The sequence below is a fragment of the Bubalus kerabau genome, chromosome 8 (assembly GCF_029407905.1).
Source record: "Bubalus kerabau isolate K-KA32 ecotype Philippines breed swamp buffalo chromosome 8, PCC_UOA_SB_1v2, whole genome shotgun sequence".
NCBI lineage: Eukaryota > Metazoa > Chordata > Mammalia > Artiodactyla > Bovidae > Bubalus > Bubalus kerabau.
The window spans coordinates 60,097,142-60,117,531 of NC_073631.1; the positions used below are offsets into that span (position 1 = coordinate 60,097,142).

Here is a 20,390-nt window from a genome sequence, read left to right on the forward strand (position 1 = left end):
AATATGGATAATTAGACAGTAATAAGATCATACCAAAAAAATCAGAAAACTGCCTTAGGTGTTAGGGGAACATTGGCTAATGAACTTCACCTGCTGCAGTTATCTTCAAATATTCACTTTTGGTCTAGGAATGGAGAGGGTGGGGATTTTGGTTATTTTCAGGGAGGAAATAGCACATTTAGCACTTTAATTTTATTGTGGATTTTTAAAATGGTAGCAAATAATGAAATGGATAAAGGATTTCTCATGAGAAGCATATGTAACATCTGTCACTTGTTAAAATACTGTAATTTTCACTATATATATTACTGGTTATTTACACTTGGATTCTGCTTTACTCATCTGTTTCATAGCAGAAACAACTTTAGAGACTATCAACTTACTTGACTCATTCACAGAAATTCAGTATAGAATATTATAATTCTTGGAAGAAAAAATCTTTCTTTACACAATATTTAGAATTTTTACTTAGGTGTTTTGAATAAGACCATAACTGAGATACACTTCTAATTAACCCAATAACATAACATATGTATAATTATATATACACATAAATATAAATAAATTAAACTTTTAAAGACGGTAGATTCCTGGCCATTTTTTAAAGCTTCTTATGCTTCTGAATTAAGGGAAGATCTTGGTGGTAATTTTTGGAATCAATATAGGACTAATTTTATATGACCTCTGTACTAATGATCAGAGGTAATAGTAACCAAGATAATTAAGTTCATAGATGATTCCAAATTTAAAGATGGTATGAATATAGAAATTGGGCTAATCTCAGCTCCTATGATGCTATGTTGAGGAAAATGTCATTTGATTTATACAGAACTATATAATTATAATCTGTCTTTGTCACTGATAGTCTTACAATTAGTTTGGGTTTTCTTTTATTAGATATTCTATCAAATGCTTTTCTGTGTTGGTTTTCAACATTAATATACAGTGAAAAAGTCTGCTTTTCAAAATGTTAGCAGTTTCCCAATAGGTTAATACCTCAAATAGGTAATAACCCAAGGGGCAGTTAATGATTACCTAGTCAAAAAAGATTTGGACCAGATACCAAGAGACCTGAGTTCTAGGCTTCCTCTGGCACTGTGGGACTGCATGTCAATTAACTACTGTGGAAAGGTTTTCCTTTTTAATAAAATGAAGGGATCACACCCGATAATTTCTAAGGTATCTTTTAACTTGATAGTTCTTTTCTGTATGATTATTTTATTTTCATATGTAGGTTAAATTTATTAATTATGATGGTAGGCATATAGCAACTCCTACTGGATTTTACATAGTGTTTTCCTATATTTAAATTATCGACAATTAATTCATTTGGCAATTAATTTTTCAGTGTTTACTCTGGGCCCAGAACTAGCCATTTTTACAGCTGTAAAGAAGATAGACAAGAAAAGCATCTTCCCTCAAGTAATTTATGATTCCACTAGATAGATGTGTTTTGAATGAGCCCAAATTGAAAAGAAACATTTTTGAAAATTGTTGAAAATGTAGCAGGTGGGCCTATCAGAAGGGGAAACTTAATATTCAGTAAATTGTGCTCAGCACAACTCAGGAGTTGTGGTGAGCATGGTACAATGCTTTGTTCTGGTTCCAAAGTCAGAGTGCCCATATCTTTCTATCCCAAGATTCAGCGACTTTATGTTGGTTGCTTGAAATTAGCCATGGTGGGAGTATTTATATCATCAAAATTGGTAACACTTCACATGAGGGCTTACAGGTTTTAAAATTATCTGGTTTAATAGCATATCGCTTGTGGAAAATGTTGTCAGGTGGTGCAACAGAAATGGCAGGCATAGTTCCTATCTAGATGTATCTCATGATTAAAGTAGCCACAGCAGAGACACCAGGTGTATGCGAGTTTATAGAACCATAGGAACTGCTATTGATAGGATACTGAAGGTAATGAGTTAGTGAAGGGAGAGGCACTGAAAGAAAAGTAGGTGTGAATTTGAAACCTGATTTTAAAGATGGGGTGGTTAATGCTCGACCAGAGAAGAAAAAGAGTTTCAGAGATGGCATGTGTAACAATTTTGAGGCACGGGGAGGAGGTGGCATGTGTAAGAATTTTGAGGCAAGAGTGAATAGCTGTGTGGGCGAAGTGGTTAAGTAGCTTTGTTGAACAAGGTGTCAAAGCTTCACCTCATAGGAATATAACAATGTCTGAATCATGTGTTAAGCTGTATCAATGTCTATGTGTTAAGCTGTATCAGAAGTCCTAAATATGGCCAGGTTTTCACTAGCTCTGTAGTTAAAAATGGAAGACCATTCTTGAATTTTTTGACTTTATCTTAGTGATGGTTTGAGAGTTAAGGAAATAAAAATCCTCTACAGTAGAATATAGACTACCAAACTGAAGGCTTGTAACATGTTGCTTGCAGTAAAAATTTTATTGAATATTGATACTGAGTCTATCACAGATACTTATGCACTTTCCTCACCATGACTTGCAAGTTTCTCTTCCTGTGCAGTGGGTTGGCATGTATAGCACTGTGACTGGCTCTGCATGCACTGAAGGAGCAGTGAGCCTCTGTAGCACCATGCCGGATTATGGTTTGCAGGAGTAGATGACAGTGGACACCTAGCATCTGCTCTGTGTAGTAAGCTGAAAGAGGCCAGTACAAGCAGGACAAACTGGAAAAGTCTTTAAAAATGTGCTGAAGCTCTGCTTTAAATGTAATATCTGGAGCCAATGGACAGCCTGCCATACAGGAATCTGGAATCTTTGGAATAGATGAGCACACTAATCCCGGTTATGTGAAGAGGGGTCACAAACAGCAAGCAAAGAAATGCAAACATGTGGATCAAAATGGAAAATGCCCCTTTGGAAAACATTATTGGTATGTGCATGCCTGACGACATTAGCTAGATTCGTATCAGCCTTTTATCAGCCTGGTGCAATGAAAGAGCAGCACATAGACAAGAGGTGGAAGCTGGCATTCTTTATTTCTCTTAATCATGTCATTTTGGAATACCCTGTATTTATTTTAACAAAGAAATTTTCTTTGTTAAAATAAATACAGGGTATGTATATACAAAGTGAAATAAACATGCTGCCTAATCAAATAATCTTCATTTTTCAGCACTGCATTTTGGAGCAGTGACTCTACAATGAAAATAGCTATCATCATTTTGGCAGTCATAGCTTATTAAACTATTTCACAAAATTTAGTACTATGTACTGTTGAAAGCAGTAAGTTTATTTTTTCAGTTTCTTATGGAAAATTAGCTCTAAAAGAACAGGTCATTAACAATACGATTGCACCCATTTTTAAATGGGAAATATAAACAGATTTATAGGAGCTTGGAATATTGAAGAAATTATAACCAGAGATTTTTGGTTGGTTATAATTATTGGTGAAACTGGCTAACCTGTAACATAGAGATTGAATTAACTTTTAAGGTTTCATTGGACAAAGTTGGACTTTAAATTCTGTAAGAATTTGAAATATAGTGTATTATATACTGTAGCTATGCTTTGAACATAGTAATTTTTAACTTCTCATGAGTATTGCACTAAAAACCCCTGATGTTTTATTGAGTTACCATTCATGAATGGCAGACAATAATACAGGAATTGAGAAGTAAATTATTTGAGGTTTTACAATTTTTTTCTTAAACCTATTTTTTAAGAGACACATACTTGAATGGATGATACTGTCTTTAAAACTAATGTGGAATTGTGTTGAAATGAATTCGGAGTGCATATATGCCCCCAATAAAAGCAAAACCTAGCATGGGTACCTTAAAAGATTAGTTCCAATATGGATTGAGTGGTGGACATTGGATGCTGTTTTTACTGAGGTCATGATTTTAACGTTTTGAGGTTGTGTTTTTTGCTGTAAGTGATTTTATTAGAGGTGGCATAGAATGGGATATTTATTACAGCCAAGCTGCTATTACGTTTTTTAAAATTCAAACTTTTAAAATTTTCACTGACATTTCAAGAGGTGGAATAATAGAAGTAATACTCATGTGTGAGTTCTAGTTTGAGTTTTGCTTCTGACTAGCCAGAGGACCTGAGTAAGCCACCTCATCAGCTAGGACCCAGGTTTCTTAAGTTACATTGTCATGACATTGTCCTGGGTGACTGTATCATAAACTTTTACCCTAAAGTGAAATAGAAGGGCTGGTTTCAACCAAAACTTTTTGATTCCTACTCTTATTCCAATTCCAGTATTCATTCTCTAGATCAGGGATATCTAATAAAAATACAATGTGAGCTATATATGTAATTTTAAATTGTCTACTTGGCACATTGCCAAACTAAAAAGAGGTGAAATTAATTTTAATAATTATTTAGCTCAGTGTAGTATCCCAAATATTTCCACATGTAATTAATATTAAACTATTAATGAGATATTTTACCATGTTTGAGATGCTAAGTCATAAATCTGGTGTGGCTTTCCAAGAGCGCATCTCAACTCGGGACTAACTCCTTTTCCAGTGTTCGGTAGCTTCATGGATGCTCATGGCTACTCTACTGGACTGTGCAGCTGAGATTATTGGATCTTTATATCACTGCCCATCAATCCAGTTTAGGAACTTTAGAATCACCTTTAATTCCTCTTGTTTTCTCCCTTTTCTGTTCAGTAGTGACAGAGCTTAGAGCTGAATCGGCACATTTTCTCTTTATTTTCAAACATCCAGAAAACAGTGGCCTGAGTTCTCTTGAGTTCCTTAACTTACTTCCTTAGTTTAGTGAAATCAGACTTCTATATTCAATACTGGACAGAAACTCCTTGAAAAAGTTCCCGTACCTTCTTGGTGCTAAATACAGTGGCCACAGTGTGAATGCTTCCTGATACCATAGCTAACTCAGGCACTGTAAATGCTTTCTCCTTGAAACTTCCCTGTCCCTTGTCATATACGGCACTCCTCTGTCTTGGTTATTCCCTGCGTTCTGTGTTTTGCTGATTCTTCTATTGGATCTATTTTCTGTTTCCTTTGCCCAGTGTCCTTGACTTCTTGCCTAAGATTCAAGCCTATACTTTTAGCTATTTATTGGATATATCTGTATGATGATACTCTCTGAATTATTCCAACCCAATCTAGTATTTGCTCCATACCAAACTTTTCTTCCCCTGGTTATTATTTTGATTCTTGACCTCGCCATATTTGGTTACAAGTCAAAGTTAGAGACTTTACTATAATTTTCAGCTTCTTCCTTTTTTTTTTTATTATCTACATACAATTAGATACTCAATATTTTTGGGTTTACCTATGAAGTACATACTGAATATTTTTATTTTCTTTTTTTTTGCAGTGTTTTACTTCATGTCCCTCCCACCCATGCTAAAATCCCACATGGTTTCTCTTACTTTGTTTCCTCTAATACATTTTTGATATTGCTTCCAAAGTTCCGAGCACAGTCGGATCATACCCTTTTCCTGTCAAAACTTCTACCAGGTCCATTTGTTCTCTTGTGTGGCATGTAAGTCCTAGACTACTATTCTATCTTTAACCCTAGACATACTCTTCAGTATTTTCCTTTCCTCTGAAACTCTTTTAAGACCTAAATTTATTTTAAAGATGGAATTTTATATTAGTGGAAGAAACTAGGCATCAGGTGTGGATAGTATGGCTCAACAGCACTTGGACACTCATAATAAATGGGAAAATACATGGTCTGCTTATGTGATACTCAAAGCTAGGTTAACAATCAGATTTCTTTGTTTCCCTGTAAAAGAAGGCCTGTATAGCGATTTCAGTTTCTGAGCGGCAAAAATTAATAACATCTTGGCAGCAATGAATGATGTATGTTTTATTTACAGATATACTTTCTGTACTTGGAAACTAATATAGAGAAATACCTTAGTTAAGCTGTTCAGCTTGGCTGACTTTTATAGGAAAACAATAGATCCCCTGAGGTAATACTAATGTAAGTAGAAAGTAGCTATGGCAGTTAGTAGATCTAGTTGCATTGAGAAAGAATGACTTGTTACCTGTTTCTTAATATTACTACAATTGGTTGTCTCCTAGTCTCTTTAGTCTCCTAGCATATTTCATTTGGATGAAGTGTTCATTCTTTACAATGCAATGTGTTATTTCATCCAGCCCAATCTTGTTACTAACCTCATGTGCCTTAGGTGGCATGGGGCTTCCCTTAGGCAGCATAGTCATTGATGTTGGGAGGAAGAAGATAAATACTAATTGGAGGGTGTTAGATCTGGGAAACCTTAAAAAAATACTAAATATGCTGAGGAAGTCATTTTTGCTGCTATTTTATGGAAGTTTGTGTAAAATCTAATTGCTTGATTTGAAAGAAAACTGCAGGTCATAAACAGTGATGAGTAAATTGTCAACAGGAATGTTTCTGCATATAGTAAAAATGTTTTGCCCTTGTCTTAAAAGGAAAGCAAGATAATAGCCAATAATCATATTTAAAATGGGAGTGATACCTTCTCATCTCTATAATTCCAAGCAAGTTCAGACATGAACTCAGGATTCAGCATATATTGTTTTAATGTAAACACGGGTCATCGGTGAAAACTTATTTTCTAAAACCACCAATATAAAGGTAAAGTGAAGATGAGCAGTGAGAGTTGTAAGTAGGAGGAGAAAACAGTCCCAAACTGTAACTGCCACAGAATACTTCCTTTAAAGTAAAATTAATCTTTTTTTTTTTTAAACAACAGTTACTACCATTTATTTGGCACATACAATCTTCTAGATACTCTGCTAAATTCCTTTTAAACATTATCCCTCTTTTTTCTTAAACAGAATCATGAAGCAGATATTGTTATTTTTCTGTTTACAGATAATTAAGTTGAGGCTTAGAGAAATAATTTGCTTGATTCCATCCATTTACCTCGTATGTGACAGAACCAGATTTGACTCAAATTTATTTAACTCCAAAGTTTAAGCTCTTCATGCCATTTTTTTTTTGTTAATTTTTAAGGAGAAAAAAATGCTTCCCCACATCCCAGACTGTGTTCCAGGTTCCCTGTGAAGGATTACTAAGCATGTTTTTGTTCTTTAGTTGCTGAGTTGTGTTCAACTCTCCAGTGACCCCGTGGACTATAACCCCCCTGGCTCATCTGTCCATGGGATTCTCCAGTCAAGAATAATGGAGTTGGTAGCCATTCTCTTCTGCAGTGGGTTTTCCTGACCCAGGGATTGAACCCTTGTCTCCTACTATTGTGGAAATTTAGACCCTACATTATTTCCTTACCACCATCATATGTTCTTCCTAGTCCAGAGTCTGGGGTATAACAACGAGAATGGCTCCTTGTACTCATTTTGGGCTTTATATATTCGCTGTTTCGTTTGAACATCACAAGGAGCCCTTGAAACTATACTATGCTTGTTTTACTCGTGAGGATGCCAAGGCTAAGGGAAGTCAAAGAACCGGCCCACATTCCCAGGTAATAATTAAGAGAGTTATTCAGAATGTTATAAAAATGATCTTTTATGGAACTGTATGTAGTTCTGGACTGATTATATACAATTGGAAGTTTTAGAACTGAAAGTGTTTGAGCGTTTACTGTGTGTCAGGAATTGTCCTATTAGTGATTGTCCTAAATACTTTGTACATAGCATCTCATTTAATATTTCCAATATCATGGAAGGTAAGAACTATTATTTTACAGTGAGGAACCTCTGGCATATGGCGACTTCAGCATGCCCAAGGTCATTAAGTAAGTGTGGGAGTGAGGACCCTGACCAGGGCTTTCTCACCTCAGATGTGCTCTTGGCCACTGGGCCTTTCTACTAACTAGTCACAAGGTCAGCCAGTCAGTCTGGTTTTATAACAATGAACTCTCTACCAGTCAACTCAAAGCTAGTACTCTGATTTCTAAGTTGAGCTTCTTTTGGGATGTTGATAAAATATTTTGATGTGTTAATCAATAAGTGCTTATATAAAAGCACAAATTGTTGCTGTTGTTCAGTCGCTCAGTTGTGTCTCTTTGCAACCCCCTGGACTGCAGTATGCCAAGGTTCCTTGTCCTTCACCATCTCCCAGAGTTTGCTCAAACTCATGTCCATTGAGTTGATGATGCCATCCAATCATCTCATTCTCTGTCACCCCCTTCTCCTCGTGCCCTCAATCTTTCCCAGCATCAGGGTATTTTCAAATGAATTGGCTCTTTGCACCAGGTGGCAAAAGTATTGGAGTTTCAGCTTCAGCATCAGTCCTTCCAATGAACATTCAGGACTGATTTCCTTTAGGATGGACTGGTTGGATCTCCTTGCAGTCCAAGGGACTCTCAAGAGTCTTCTACAACATCACAGGTAGAAAGCATCAATTCTTTAGCACTCAGCCTTCTTTATGGTCCAACCCTCACATCTGTACATGACTACTGGAAAAACCATAGTTTTGACTATACATTATGTCTTTTTTTTTTGAGTGACATCTTCTCCACAATTATAAAACCAAGTGTAAACATCTTGAGATGAAAATCTCCGTTAAAGGCTGTCTCTCTGGCTGAAGAAGGATTTTGATAACTGTTGTTTAAAAGACTGAATAGAGCTTGGGGTAGTGGGTGGAGCGTGGTGTCTCACATGTAGCCTGGAGTAGCCCAGGTTGGGGATTGATGAACATCATGGGCTTGTCTGACAGCATGTGAAGTCATCAAAAATGAATTGTAAGGAAATAAAACTGACAATTGAAGGTATGCAGTAGTGGTCAGAGAGCCAGGTGTGGCAGGAGCAACAGGTCTTATTGACGTTCTGAGTTTGGTAGGTAGTTTGGAAGGTAAAAGTTAAAGGGTTGTCTGTGCTTTTATGTATTTCTAGTATACCTTTGAATAGGTAGTTGGGGTCCACATAAAATGATGAGGCTAGATGGACTTAAAAGCATAGATCAAGTGAAAAATATCAAATTAATGTAAGTAATTTGATGTCTGTCTCATATAGCAACCCTATGACTTATATACTATTACTTTAATGTCCATTTTCTTAATATACAGCAAGGTTAAGTAACTTGCTCAGTTTACACCATCTGGTAAGTTGTGGAGGCAAGAGTTGAAGGGAAGCAGTCTGCCTCCACAATCCATGCTCTTAAGCTCTCTCGTATATTTTCCAGATGGAGATGGAAGAGAGAGGGCAAAGAATAACAAATGCATATATGATACAGAGTGATACCTTTACTATCACTTATTTCAAATATCGACTGGAGACATCCATGCCTGAGGTTACACTCTTGTTTAGAGTTTTGATAAACCATGTAGATCATCTGAAGTAAAAAGTGGCTTATCCCTATGTACCACAAAGGGTCTTGGTGAGAAACAGATGGTACATGAATGAGGGTGATGAAGAGAGGTTAATGAACGGGGCTGTTCACAAAGGGGTAGGCAATAGTACAGGATTCAGTGAGAAAGAAATAGTGAAGTACCCAGGGACTAGTGGCCGTGGGAAGTCATGACCTTGTGCTGGAGGGTGAGGAAGAGGGAATGGACTTTACTGGTGAGAGTGCAATGCATGGGAGAGGGGCCAGTGGGCAGGAATCAGGGCCCTAAGTGACTGAATGTAGTGACTACCACAACAGCAGCCTGGTGGGAGACTGGCAGTGGCAATAGATCTCCCACCTTCTCTCTTCCATTAGCTTGTGATCTCCTCCAGGGGCCTCCTATTTGCTGAACCCAGTTGGAAGCTAGAAGGCAAGGAAGCTTGGGTGATGTAGTTCACAGACTTGGGGTGCTGCTGCTAAGTCGCTTCAGTCATGTCCGACTCTGTGCGACCCCATAGACGGCAGCCCACCAGGCTCCCCCGTCCCTGGGATTCTCCAGGCAAGAACACTGGAGTGGGTTGCCATTTCCTTCTCCAATGCGTGAAAGTGAAGTCGCTCAGTCGTGTCCGACTCTTCGAGACCCCATGGACGGGAGTCTACCAGGCTCCTCCGCCCATGGGATTTTCCAGGCAAGAGTACTGGAGTGGGGTGCCATTGCCTTCTGAGACTTGGGGTAGAGGTCAGAAGAGATCAGGGAATGGATCTAGAGGGCAACAGGGATTAACCAGTGTGCCATTTGACCCATAAGGGTTGAATTGTATGTACTCACCCCCTCCCCCACTCCAAAACCTCATATATATTGACTTTTTAAACCTCAGTTTCTCAGAATGTGGACCTTTTTGGAAATAGGTAATCATATAAACTGAGCTTATAAGGGTGATCCCTAATCCAATATGACTGGTGTCTTTATAAAACGGGGAAATTTGAATGAACATACATAAAAGATGACGTTGACACAGGGAGAAGATGGCTGTTTACAAGCCAAGGATTACTAGCATCTACTAGAAACTAGGCAAGATGCCTGGAGCAGATCTCTTCCTAGCCACTTTAGAGAAAATATGGCTGAGCACACCCCTTCATTCACACTTCTGACCTCCATGTCTGACACAATACATTGCCATTGATCTCAGCCGTTTAGTTCTTGGTACTTTGTGATAGCAGATCCAGGAAGCTGATACACCGTATATGGTGATGAAGTTTCTCATTGACCAACTGTTTTTAAAATTTTACTTTAAGCTTATATAGAATCATAGAGCCATATAGAGTTTAGAAATGAGAACTAGTGTAAAACACTGATTTTGGAGTTGAGAGCCTTTCCCAGAGTCACAGAACTTTAATGGTGGAGTCAGAGCTAGAGCCATACAGGTAAAACATGTATTTAGACACTGCATTGCTCAACTTTTAGGTAAGAAAAGCCTTATCACTATAAGTTTTCAGATTTTTATATGTTAATAATTTGGGGGCATTAATTAATTGCTGGTATGTTCCTAGTTTGTACTTGAACCAGGATTTTCTTGTTACATGAGGTAGCCTAAAAACTACATGATAAATATTCCTATAGGTAAATAACTTAATTTTATTCTGCTTAAGATCATGTTTGCATGATAAACAACAGAGCATCAAAAAAGTAATTGCCAGTGTCCAGACGGAGCCTGGTTGGCTGCCATCTATGGGGTCGCACAGAGTCAGACACGACTGAAGTGACTTAGCAGCAGCAGCAGAATAAAGTGAAAACTCAGTGTCGTATCTCAGTAGAAAAAAATTTCAGTAGGTTGGAGAGATGTGCCAAAGTCAATGTATAAAAAAAGATTTCAAAGTTAAAGAATACTTCACAATAAACCTTAAGCTATATGTTGGAACTAAAAATGATTACAGTCCTTGAGGGAAGCAATTTCACAATGTGCAGAAAGAGTCTTAACTTTCATCTTTGCTAGTATTATATAATGTTTGTGTGTATATATATAAATATATATATTTTTCTCCCTCAGGACATTACCTGCTTTTTATTTTTGTTTGAACATACTGTTCTGGAAAATTTTAAATATATACAATCTTATTTCATCTGTAACTCCCATCCATTTTGCTACTCTGTATAATTTTGTTACAAATCCCAGACATCACATTGCCCTTTAATTTTGATTATTGTTTTTGATAAATAGTTCAATTTTGAGGATTATATTCCAAGGAAAGAATTTGAAATAATTGAAAACCTTTTTACCCAATATGTTCCTTACAGAATTATTTATAATGGCAAAAGAAATTGAAAGCAACTATCGAGCACTAAGGCAAAATATAATTTGTAAAATGTCCATTTGATGGAATGCTGTATTAAACTGAAGCCTGTAAACAGTTGTAGGCAACATGAGTAAAAGCTTATGTTTAAATAATGAGAACTTAAAAGATGTATAGAATAAATAAGCAAACAAAAGCTTGGCTTGGAGAAATGATGAGAAAGCAATCAACCAAAATATGAAATAATGATTTACTTGAATCACAGTATTGTGAGTTATTTTTCCTTTTGTCTGCTGTTCAGTATGTTCCATATCATGTATAGTTTTATGATGGGAAAAATGCAGTAAACTTGAATCGTGATTAAAAACAAGAAACACAGTATTTGACTTTTGATAATCATACTACCTGGCTCTAATCATTTATGGTAATTGTGGGACCTACTTATAAGAATACCATCAAAGAAATAATAGGATTTTCCTGGATTGCAAAATGTACAACTGAATGCTCTCTTTCCCTCCTTTTCTCAGTTACCTTTTCTACCTTTACCACTTCAAAAAAAAAAATAAGGCAAACATTTATTTAAAAATCTCCCACAAATACCGTTACCTATGAAATACAAAGAAAAACAATTATAAATACCCCATTCTTCCCTCTAACTTTTGAAATGTTGATTGGCCTTAAACTTGGTTCTCATTTTTAATTGGGCTTCCTGTAAAGTTCATATTGGTCTTGAAATTTCCACTAAAATTCGTAATCCCAATGCTTAGCTGTATTTGTGAGAAGTATTCCTTAAGAATCTGCCTGCAATGCAGGAGACATAGGAGAGGTGGGTTCTATTCCTGGGTTGGGAAGATCCCCTGAAGGAGGAAATGGCAACCCACTCCAGTATTCTTGCCTGGAAAATCCCATGGACAGAGGAACCGGCTGGGCTACTGTCTATGGGGCTGCAGAGAGTCAGACATGACTGAGTACGTGGCAAGCAATTAAAGTGTCTTTAAAAACTAAATTTCTGTATGCACATCTTTATATGTTTATTCTATTTGCTTTATTCTTTGCAATTCAGATATGTTGAGTTTGAATTATGTTTTGTATCCGAGGTTGTGCCCACTTTCTCTCCTTTATCACCCTGTCCTTATGCTAGGCTAGCATTTCAGCCCATACAGCTGAATTGTAGTATGAAGAATTTTGCCTTGTTTCTAGATACCTTTTTGGAGCCGGTAGAGCTGCAATTGGAGAAGGCAATGGCACCCCACTCCAGTACTCTTGCCTAGAAAATCCCATGGGCGGAGGAGCCTGGTAGGCTGCAGTCCATGGGATCGCTAAGAATCGGACACGACTGAGCTGCAGTAAAGCTATCTTAGACCTGTACTATGAAGCATTTTTTTTTTTTTTTCTGAAATCTATCAAAATTCGACCTGAATTCTCTGAATTCAAATATTCTCTAGTTTTTGAAGTCAGCTTGATTTCAATGATCCTTCTAGTTTTTAGCAATTTCCTTTATTGCTCCACATTTTATCTTATAAGAGGGGACTGCACACCTGCAATCTTCCTGTCAAAGGGCCTCCTTGCATTGAGCTTCCTGTTAGGAAGTTCCCTGTGACTTTCTGCTCAACAAAGAGGACGTGTTTTAAGGAGGAAAACCATATGAAAATAATAATGATTCATCATAATAAAGTAATAGAAACTTTTGCCTGTCATTTTCAGTGCCATGATAGGGGGAAAAGTCTGAAAAATGGCTCTTAAAACTTTTGTCTAGAAGTATCTCAGGTCACTTTTGCTCATATTATATTAGTCAAAACAAATGACATGGTCACTGTTAAAAGTAAATGGAAAAGTATAGTGAGTATATAAAATAATGTTAAGTATTTGAGAGTATTTTCATAGGTATGATTGGTTGGTTAATTTATTTAACTAAACCTGAATCCTTTTTGTTGTACATTGTTGTATTATCATGCCTGCAATATATACAAAACAGTATATAGCTCTCCAGGAGCCAATAGTCTTGTGACAACACTATTTAGGAAATCAGCTTGTCAATATTAATTAAGAATCTTCATTATGAATATATCTTCTAGCCCCATAATTCCACTTCTGAATTGCAACAGTAAAGCAATATTCTTAAATACAAAACTATGGGAAATGATAAACTTTATAATTTAATTTGTAATACTGAAAAATTAGCAACAAATATCCAGTAGGAAAATAGCTTGAATAAATTTGCTCATGGAATATTATGAATTTATGAGTTTCTACTGAAAGCAGTCATTTCCTTTGTAGTGGTGACTTAGTCACCATTATAGCAACTCTGATGAAATAAGGCAGGTAACATAGTTTTATCTAAGCTTGGGGGCTAGCAAGACTGTGAGGATTTTAAGTTTTTAGGATTACATAGACAAATTAGATGTCTCCAAGTATGATTAAAAAGAGTCAGACATGACTGAGAGACTTCACTCAAGTATGATTAAATGGATAGGAAGGTAAGGAGGATGGAGAGAAAGTTTTGAGTTCTGATAGGATGTCAAGTCATTCAAGTAGATAGATCCTGTAGGCAACTGGAAATATGGGATCAAAGATTGGTTGGAGATGAGGGTTAAAAATGTTCTTTGGGGATTCATCAATCTAGAAATGTTAGTTAAACTTGGAAGTAGATGAACTTCAAAGAAGTGAATTAAGAGGAAGAAGAATGCAGGCAGAAAATCAAAGAGGAGTGGTTGTGGAAGAAAGGATGAAAAGGATCCTGGAAAAAGTGATGAAAAGTTGAGAGGGACAGGAGAGCTAGAAATTTTACAGTTTGGGGAAATTTTTGAGGAAAGAATTTTTTGAGGGAAATAGAACTGAGAGGCAAAGGAGAAAGAGATTGGGGGAGTAATTTTATTGGTAATTTAAAGTAGTTTTTTTTTTTTTTTGGAACAGGCAAAGGAGAAAGATTGGGGGAGTAATTTTATTGGTTATTTAAAGTAGTTTTCTTTTCTTTTTTTTTTTGGAACAGGCTGGTACAATGCTAGGTAACTTATTAAAATTGAAGCGTATGATAAATATTGATGTTAATAATACCATTCCATAAAAATGGAAAAGTTTTTTGGTCCATTTTAAAACTACTTCTAGTAAGAGGCTTAAGTGATAAGTGGAAATAATTTAATCTTAATAGAAATTTGCTCATACAAATAACATGTACTCATACAAGGAAAATTCATATAAAGTTACATGCTAACCAAGTAGTCAAAAATACCAACCTTACTCACTTACTGTAAAGAAATTTATATCTCTGAGACTGAAGCAGATTAAAAGGTCTGAAGATGCAAAAGAGAAAAAGAAAAGATGGGAAATTTTACAAGTTATTTAGAAAAAAATATCTGGGTAGAATGGTTCTTTTCAACTCAGTGATTTATATACTATATCTTGAAGCAACTAGAGGACATGGTGACCAATTTTCATGTCACAGAATATTTTCTTAGTTTGCTTTAAGGGACAAATTTGTGAAATTTGAAGACTTTACAATAACTTTGTGGGTAGAACCAGGACATTTGCAATAAGAAAAGTGTAGTTTTGCCATGTCCAAAAAAATACTGTAAGCTAGTAAAATATAACAGCTACTGTATATCCAGAAGGGCTGCCGATGCAGTTGGATCTGTATAGATCTCTTTGATCCTCCCACTTTCTAGTTTTAAATGAGTACTGCGTCGTTAGGTGGTATGTTTGGAATATATTTAAATTTTTGCCAAAGGATTCCATGTTCTCCTCCCACAGTAGAGCATAACAGTTAGGTTTTTATAGTTTCCCCCTTTCCTTTCAACACTACTGTTGTTGTTGTTCAGTCACTAAATCATGTCTGACTCTGTGATTCCATGGACTGCAGCATGCCACGCTTCCCTATCCTTCCCCATCTCCCAGAGTTGGCTCAGATTCATGTCCACTGAGTCAGTGATGCTGTCTAATCATTCCATCTTTTGACACCCTCTTCTCCTTTTGGCTTCAGTCTTTCCCAGCATGAGTATTGGAGTTTCAGCATCAGTTCTTCCAAGGAATATTCAGAATTAATTTTCTTTAGGATTGACTGGTTTGATTTTCTTGCTGTCCAAGGGACTCTCAGGAGTCTTCTCCAGCACCACAATTCGATAGCATCAGTTCTTTGGCGCTCAGCCTTCTTTATGGTCCAACTGTCACATCAGTACATAACTACTGGAAAAACCATAGCTTTGACTATATGGAACTTTGTCAGCAAAATGATGTCTTTACTTTTTAATATGCTGTCTAGGTTTGTCATAGCTTTCCTTCCAAGGAGCAAGTGTCTTTTTAAATTTCATGGCTACAGGCACTATTCGTAGTGATTTTGGAGCCCAAGAAAGTAAAATCTGTCACTGCTTCCACTTTTCTTCCACCTATTTGCCATGAAATGATGGGACCAGATGCCATGATCTTAGTTTTTTGAATGTTGAGTTTTAAGCCAGCTTTTACACTCTCCTCTTTCACCTTGATCAAGAGTTCCTTTTCACCTTCTGCCATTAGAGTGATATCACATTATGGAAGACTAAACATTAAAATGTAAAAATTAGCAGGATCTGATTAGTATCATCGAAAAGATTTAGAATATTAGGTTCTTTAATTAGGGTAAGACTTACATCATTTACATTTTACCTCACTTTAGCAAATGAAGAATTTGAGGCACAGCAAAATTAAGTGATCTAGTCCTACTAGAACCTGGCTTTACCTGTCAGGTTATTAGGTATTTCCTATAATTTCTGCTATACCTATTATAATATTAGTGCTAAAATGCCCCTGTAACCAGGTAGAGAATTTCTTCATGAATAATAATAAAATCATTGATGTGGTTTCACTCAGTAACTGAGCAAGTCAGATCTGGAGAGCAAGTAACATTTGTTAAGTGAGAAAAGAGAGAGGGAGGGACAGCTCCTAGGCAAGGGACATTGAGTCTGTGATAGTGACATCAAGATAGTAAAAAACATTCAGGGCTTGGTGTCAGAGGGACTGGGGTTCAGTTTTGATGGTGCCACTTACAGTAATTGTGTGACTTTGGGCAAAGTCCTAAACTCGCAAGTTTCTTCATGTATGAGATAGGAGTCATGATTAATATACTTCATAGATTAATTGTGAGAATCAATTAATCAAGCTATAGAGAGAAAGAGTCAAAGTCATTTACCAAATTTATGACTACTACTACCTTCCAGACAGTACTGCAGATCCCAGTAATAAAGAGACAATTCTATTCTTTTTGTAAAACACTATGAAAGTCCTGAAATTAAGTAAAATTTACCAGGAAATCTGATATGATTGATAAGTATTTAGAACAATAGGTTTGTAACTTGGAAGAAGTACCTGACTCTTAAGAACAGGACTTTGTCTTCTTTTATCCTCAAGGAGTGGAGAAGGCAATGGCACCCCACTCCAGTACTCTTGCCTGGAAAATCCCATGGATGGAGGAGCCTGGTAGGCTGCAGTCCATGGAGTCGCTAAGAGTTGGACACGACTGAGCGACTTCACTTTCACTTTTCACTTTCATGCATTAGAGAAGAAAATGGCAACCCACTCTAGTGTTCTTGCCTGGAGAATCCCAGGGACGGGGGAGCCTGGTGGGCTGCCGTCTATGGGGTTGCACAGAGTCGGACATGACTGAAGCGACTTAGCAGCAGCAGCATCCTCAAGGAGATTACAACTAGTAGGAGAGATGATCCATTAAGCAAAAAGCCCATGTTTATGGAGGTCATTGTTTTAGTAAATCACTTTTGCAAACTGTTAATTCTAGATCGAAGATGGAAAAGGAATGTCAGCAGTATATAAAAAAGGAGGAGGAAGAGTATTTGCTTAGAAAGCATGGGGTAATATTTTTTTTTCATTGTTTTACTTTAAACCACCCCTTTTATTCTGTAACATCTTTCTTGTCCTCCTACTAGAGATCTAAGCACTATAATTACTCTTTGAGTCAGCAAGAGACTGAATATCTGTGTTTCAGTAAAAGATCCCATCTTTTATTTTTACCTCTAAAGGATAATTTGAATTCACTGAGATTTTTGGCCTCAATTTTAAGATTCATACATGGCTGGCAATCTTTATGGAGTATTCTAGCTTTTAATATTTAAGCAAATTATGACCATCTGGAAAAGGAAATGGCAACCTACTCCAGTACTCATACCTGGAAAATCCCATGGACCGAGGAGCCTGGTAGGCTACAGTCCATGGGATGCCAGGGGCCGGCGTGAGAACCTCCACCCATGGCAAAGGTCATGAGGAAGGAGGCTCGACATACGCAAAGGCGGGATCGAGCCTCAGGAGTCCCCCTGGAAATTCTCGAGCATCTACCCCCATAACCAAAGCCTGTCTACTTTATGACTTTGTGCTCTCACCTACACCTCTGACTTTACGGGGGCTGTCCCCTACTACCTCTTTTGGAGAAGGAGTTAACTTAGAGCTCCAGTTAATAATAATTCCTGGGCGTGGCAGGTGTGTTCCAAACTTACAAACTCCTCTGAAGTTTCTCTAGCCTGCCTGACAGGCTTGTCCGGCCACATGTGATTGCTCACAGCCTCCCAACCATGAGAGGCACGAGATGCTTTAAACCTTCTAAAAACAGGTTCTTTAGAGAAGTTAGAAAACTATTAATACAGTATAGTGGGCTGATTAGAAATTGTATTGGTGAAGGGTTTTTCATTTGTTGAGCCAATGTTTACTGCTAAGTCTCCACATCCCCTGCCCTTATACACGTTAATGAATATATAGAAGAGATAAGCATTAACCTTTGATATTAATCACGTTGGACCTTAGGCTAAGTAAATTCTTTCCTTAATTAAAACCCACTACACCCTCACCCTATAGGAATGTAACTTTATCTGGTACCTTCGGAAGGTGGCGTCTGTTTCAAAAATAATCACCCCTGGAGAAATAAGTGTTCTGGTTGACTGACCGCTGTCACAAGGAGAGGGTCATAAATTGTCAGCAGGCCCCTCTGGCCAGAAGATGATGTAACACCCCTAAGACCTCTGTATACATTTGTATGAAGCACCTGACTTTAATAAAAGTCAGGACTGCTGTCCCTGCGTGACTTTTGTAGAACATCTCAGTGTATAAAAACAGACCCTGGAAAATAAAGAATGGGATCAGTTCCTCGAAAGACTGGTTCTCCCCATGTCGTTCTCTCTCTCAAACTTTGGCTGAGTTTCCATCTGGAGCGCGGAGCCCGCCATGCTTACTAACTTTGCCTGGGCTTCTAAGATCCGACCGGGGAGGCCTCAGTGTCTCCTCTCCTTCGGGAGAACGGAAGGATGCCTGCGGCCTACTTAAGTGGTGCAAATTCTTGTCTTAAAGTTTTATTGGTTTCCCACGTAAACCAAGCTACTCAGCCTCTTTTCTCCACTGAATTTTCCTGCTGAGCTATCCTCATTCTATTACTCTTTATATCTCTAATTAATATCTAATTAAAACCAGCGTATTTGCCAATGCTGTCTCCCCTTCGAACTCCCTGGATCAGCTGGGGCTGGACCTCAGCAGGGTCGCAAAGAGTCAGACATGACTGAACGACTTCACTTCTCTTCACTTCATGACCATCTAGTGATCGGGTTTCCCACTGTAAGCTATTTGTCATTTATGATTGTGCTATGTATGTCTACATTTATAAGTATTTTGTGATTTCTAAAATGTACATTTTTGTTCATATTTCAGTACATCTTTAAATTGATACCTTCTTAAATTCCTCGTTGGCCAGGTGGTGATAGTGATGGAGTTTTCATTGTCTGTGCATGTATGAATGTCGTCATGGTGTCAATGTTTTAATTGATTTATGTGTATTTTAGGTACCACTATTTCCCAGTAGAGTAGGAAATGGCAACCCACTCCAGTTTTCTTGCCTGGAAAATCCCATGGACAGAGGAGCCTGGTGGGGTACAGTCCATGGGGTTGCAAAGAGGCAGACACAACTGAGCACACATACACACACGTATTTCCCAAATCCTAAGATTTGGCCTTGGAAAGATAAATCGCACGTACACAAAGGCATAGAAGCAGAGCAGTGAAACATATGACAGAGACAAAACTAACAAATCTTCAGTGATAAGCATTGTGTCATCATGGATTGCTTTTTTTCTTTCTTGGTGGTATGTAAATAATAAAGGTACATCATATAATCCAGTGTTCTGGGTTCACTGAAGCATTGGGTTCACTATATTATTTTAGCTTGAGTAATTTAAATGAGATGACTAACATTCTAGAGGAAATGTTAAGGTGTGTTTATGGAAAGTGAATGTCATTTCAAAAGTCATACTTTTGCTTACAGACGCTCTTAAAGGTTACTTTAAAAAAAAAATCAAGAGTATTATTCAAATGTAAAATGAATGTGTCAAAGATTTTATTTAGCTCATTAATTAATGAGTGAACCAGTAAGATAATACAACTTGTTCACAGGAGAGTTAAAAGAGCACGTGTACAACCTCTACTTTCCATCCTGTGGCTCGTGATCTTTAGTGATTCCCCCTATTCCACACTGGGCACAATTTGCATTTCTATGGAAAAAAGTCATTTGTATTAATATGTATTTTATAACTTAGAGTTGTGAAGCAGCTGAAAGACATTAAAGGGCTTAAGAAAAGTGAAAGTTGCTCAGTCATGTCTGACTCTTTGTGACTGTATGAACTGTAGCCTGCTAGGCTCCTAGGCAGAATAATGGAGTGGGTAGCCATTCCTTCTCCTGAGGATCTTCTCAACGGACCGAACCCAGGTCTCCCACATTGCAGGCTGTTTCTTTACCATCTGAGCCACCAGGGAAGCCCAGAGGTCTTAAAAACCCTGATGTAACTGGATAATCAAGATGGGTACACTGACAGGATACCCATTAATACTTTTTTGCATATTTAAAAATCTTTCACATTTTCTGAGAAATTGTAGTGTTTGGAAGATTTCCCAACTGGCC

General features: G+C 37.4%; 1 protein-coding gene across 48 annotated transcripts in view; it reads left to right on the forward strand.

Moving 5' to 3' along the window:
* IMMP2L (inner mitochondrial membrane peptidase subunit 2) overlaps positions 1-20,390 on the forward strand; it is a 984,232-nt gene that overhangs the window by 95,343 nt on the left and 868,499 nt on the right. Inside the window, exon 6 of one of the 48 annotated variants that reach the window (XR_008717867.1) lies at positions 12,677-14,329. The exons of the other annotated variants lie outside the window; for them this stretch is intronic. The gene's annotated coding sequence lies outside the window, so the exon portion shown is untranslated. Of the gene's footprint in view, positions 1-12,676; positions 14,330-20,390 lie in introns of those variants that run through there. 48 annotated transcript variants of the gene reach the window in all.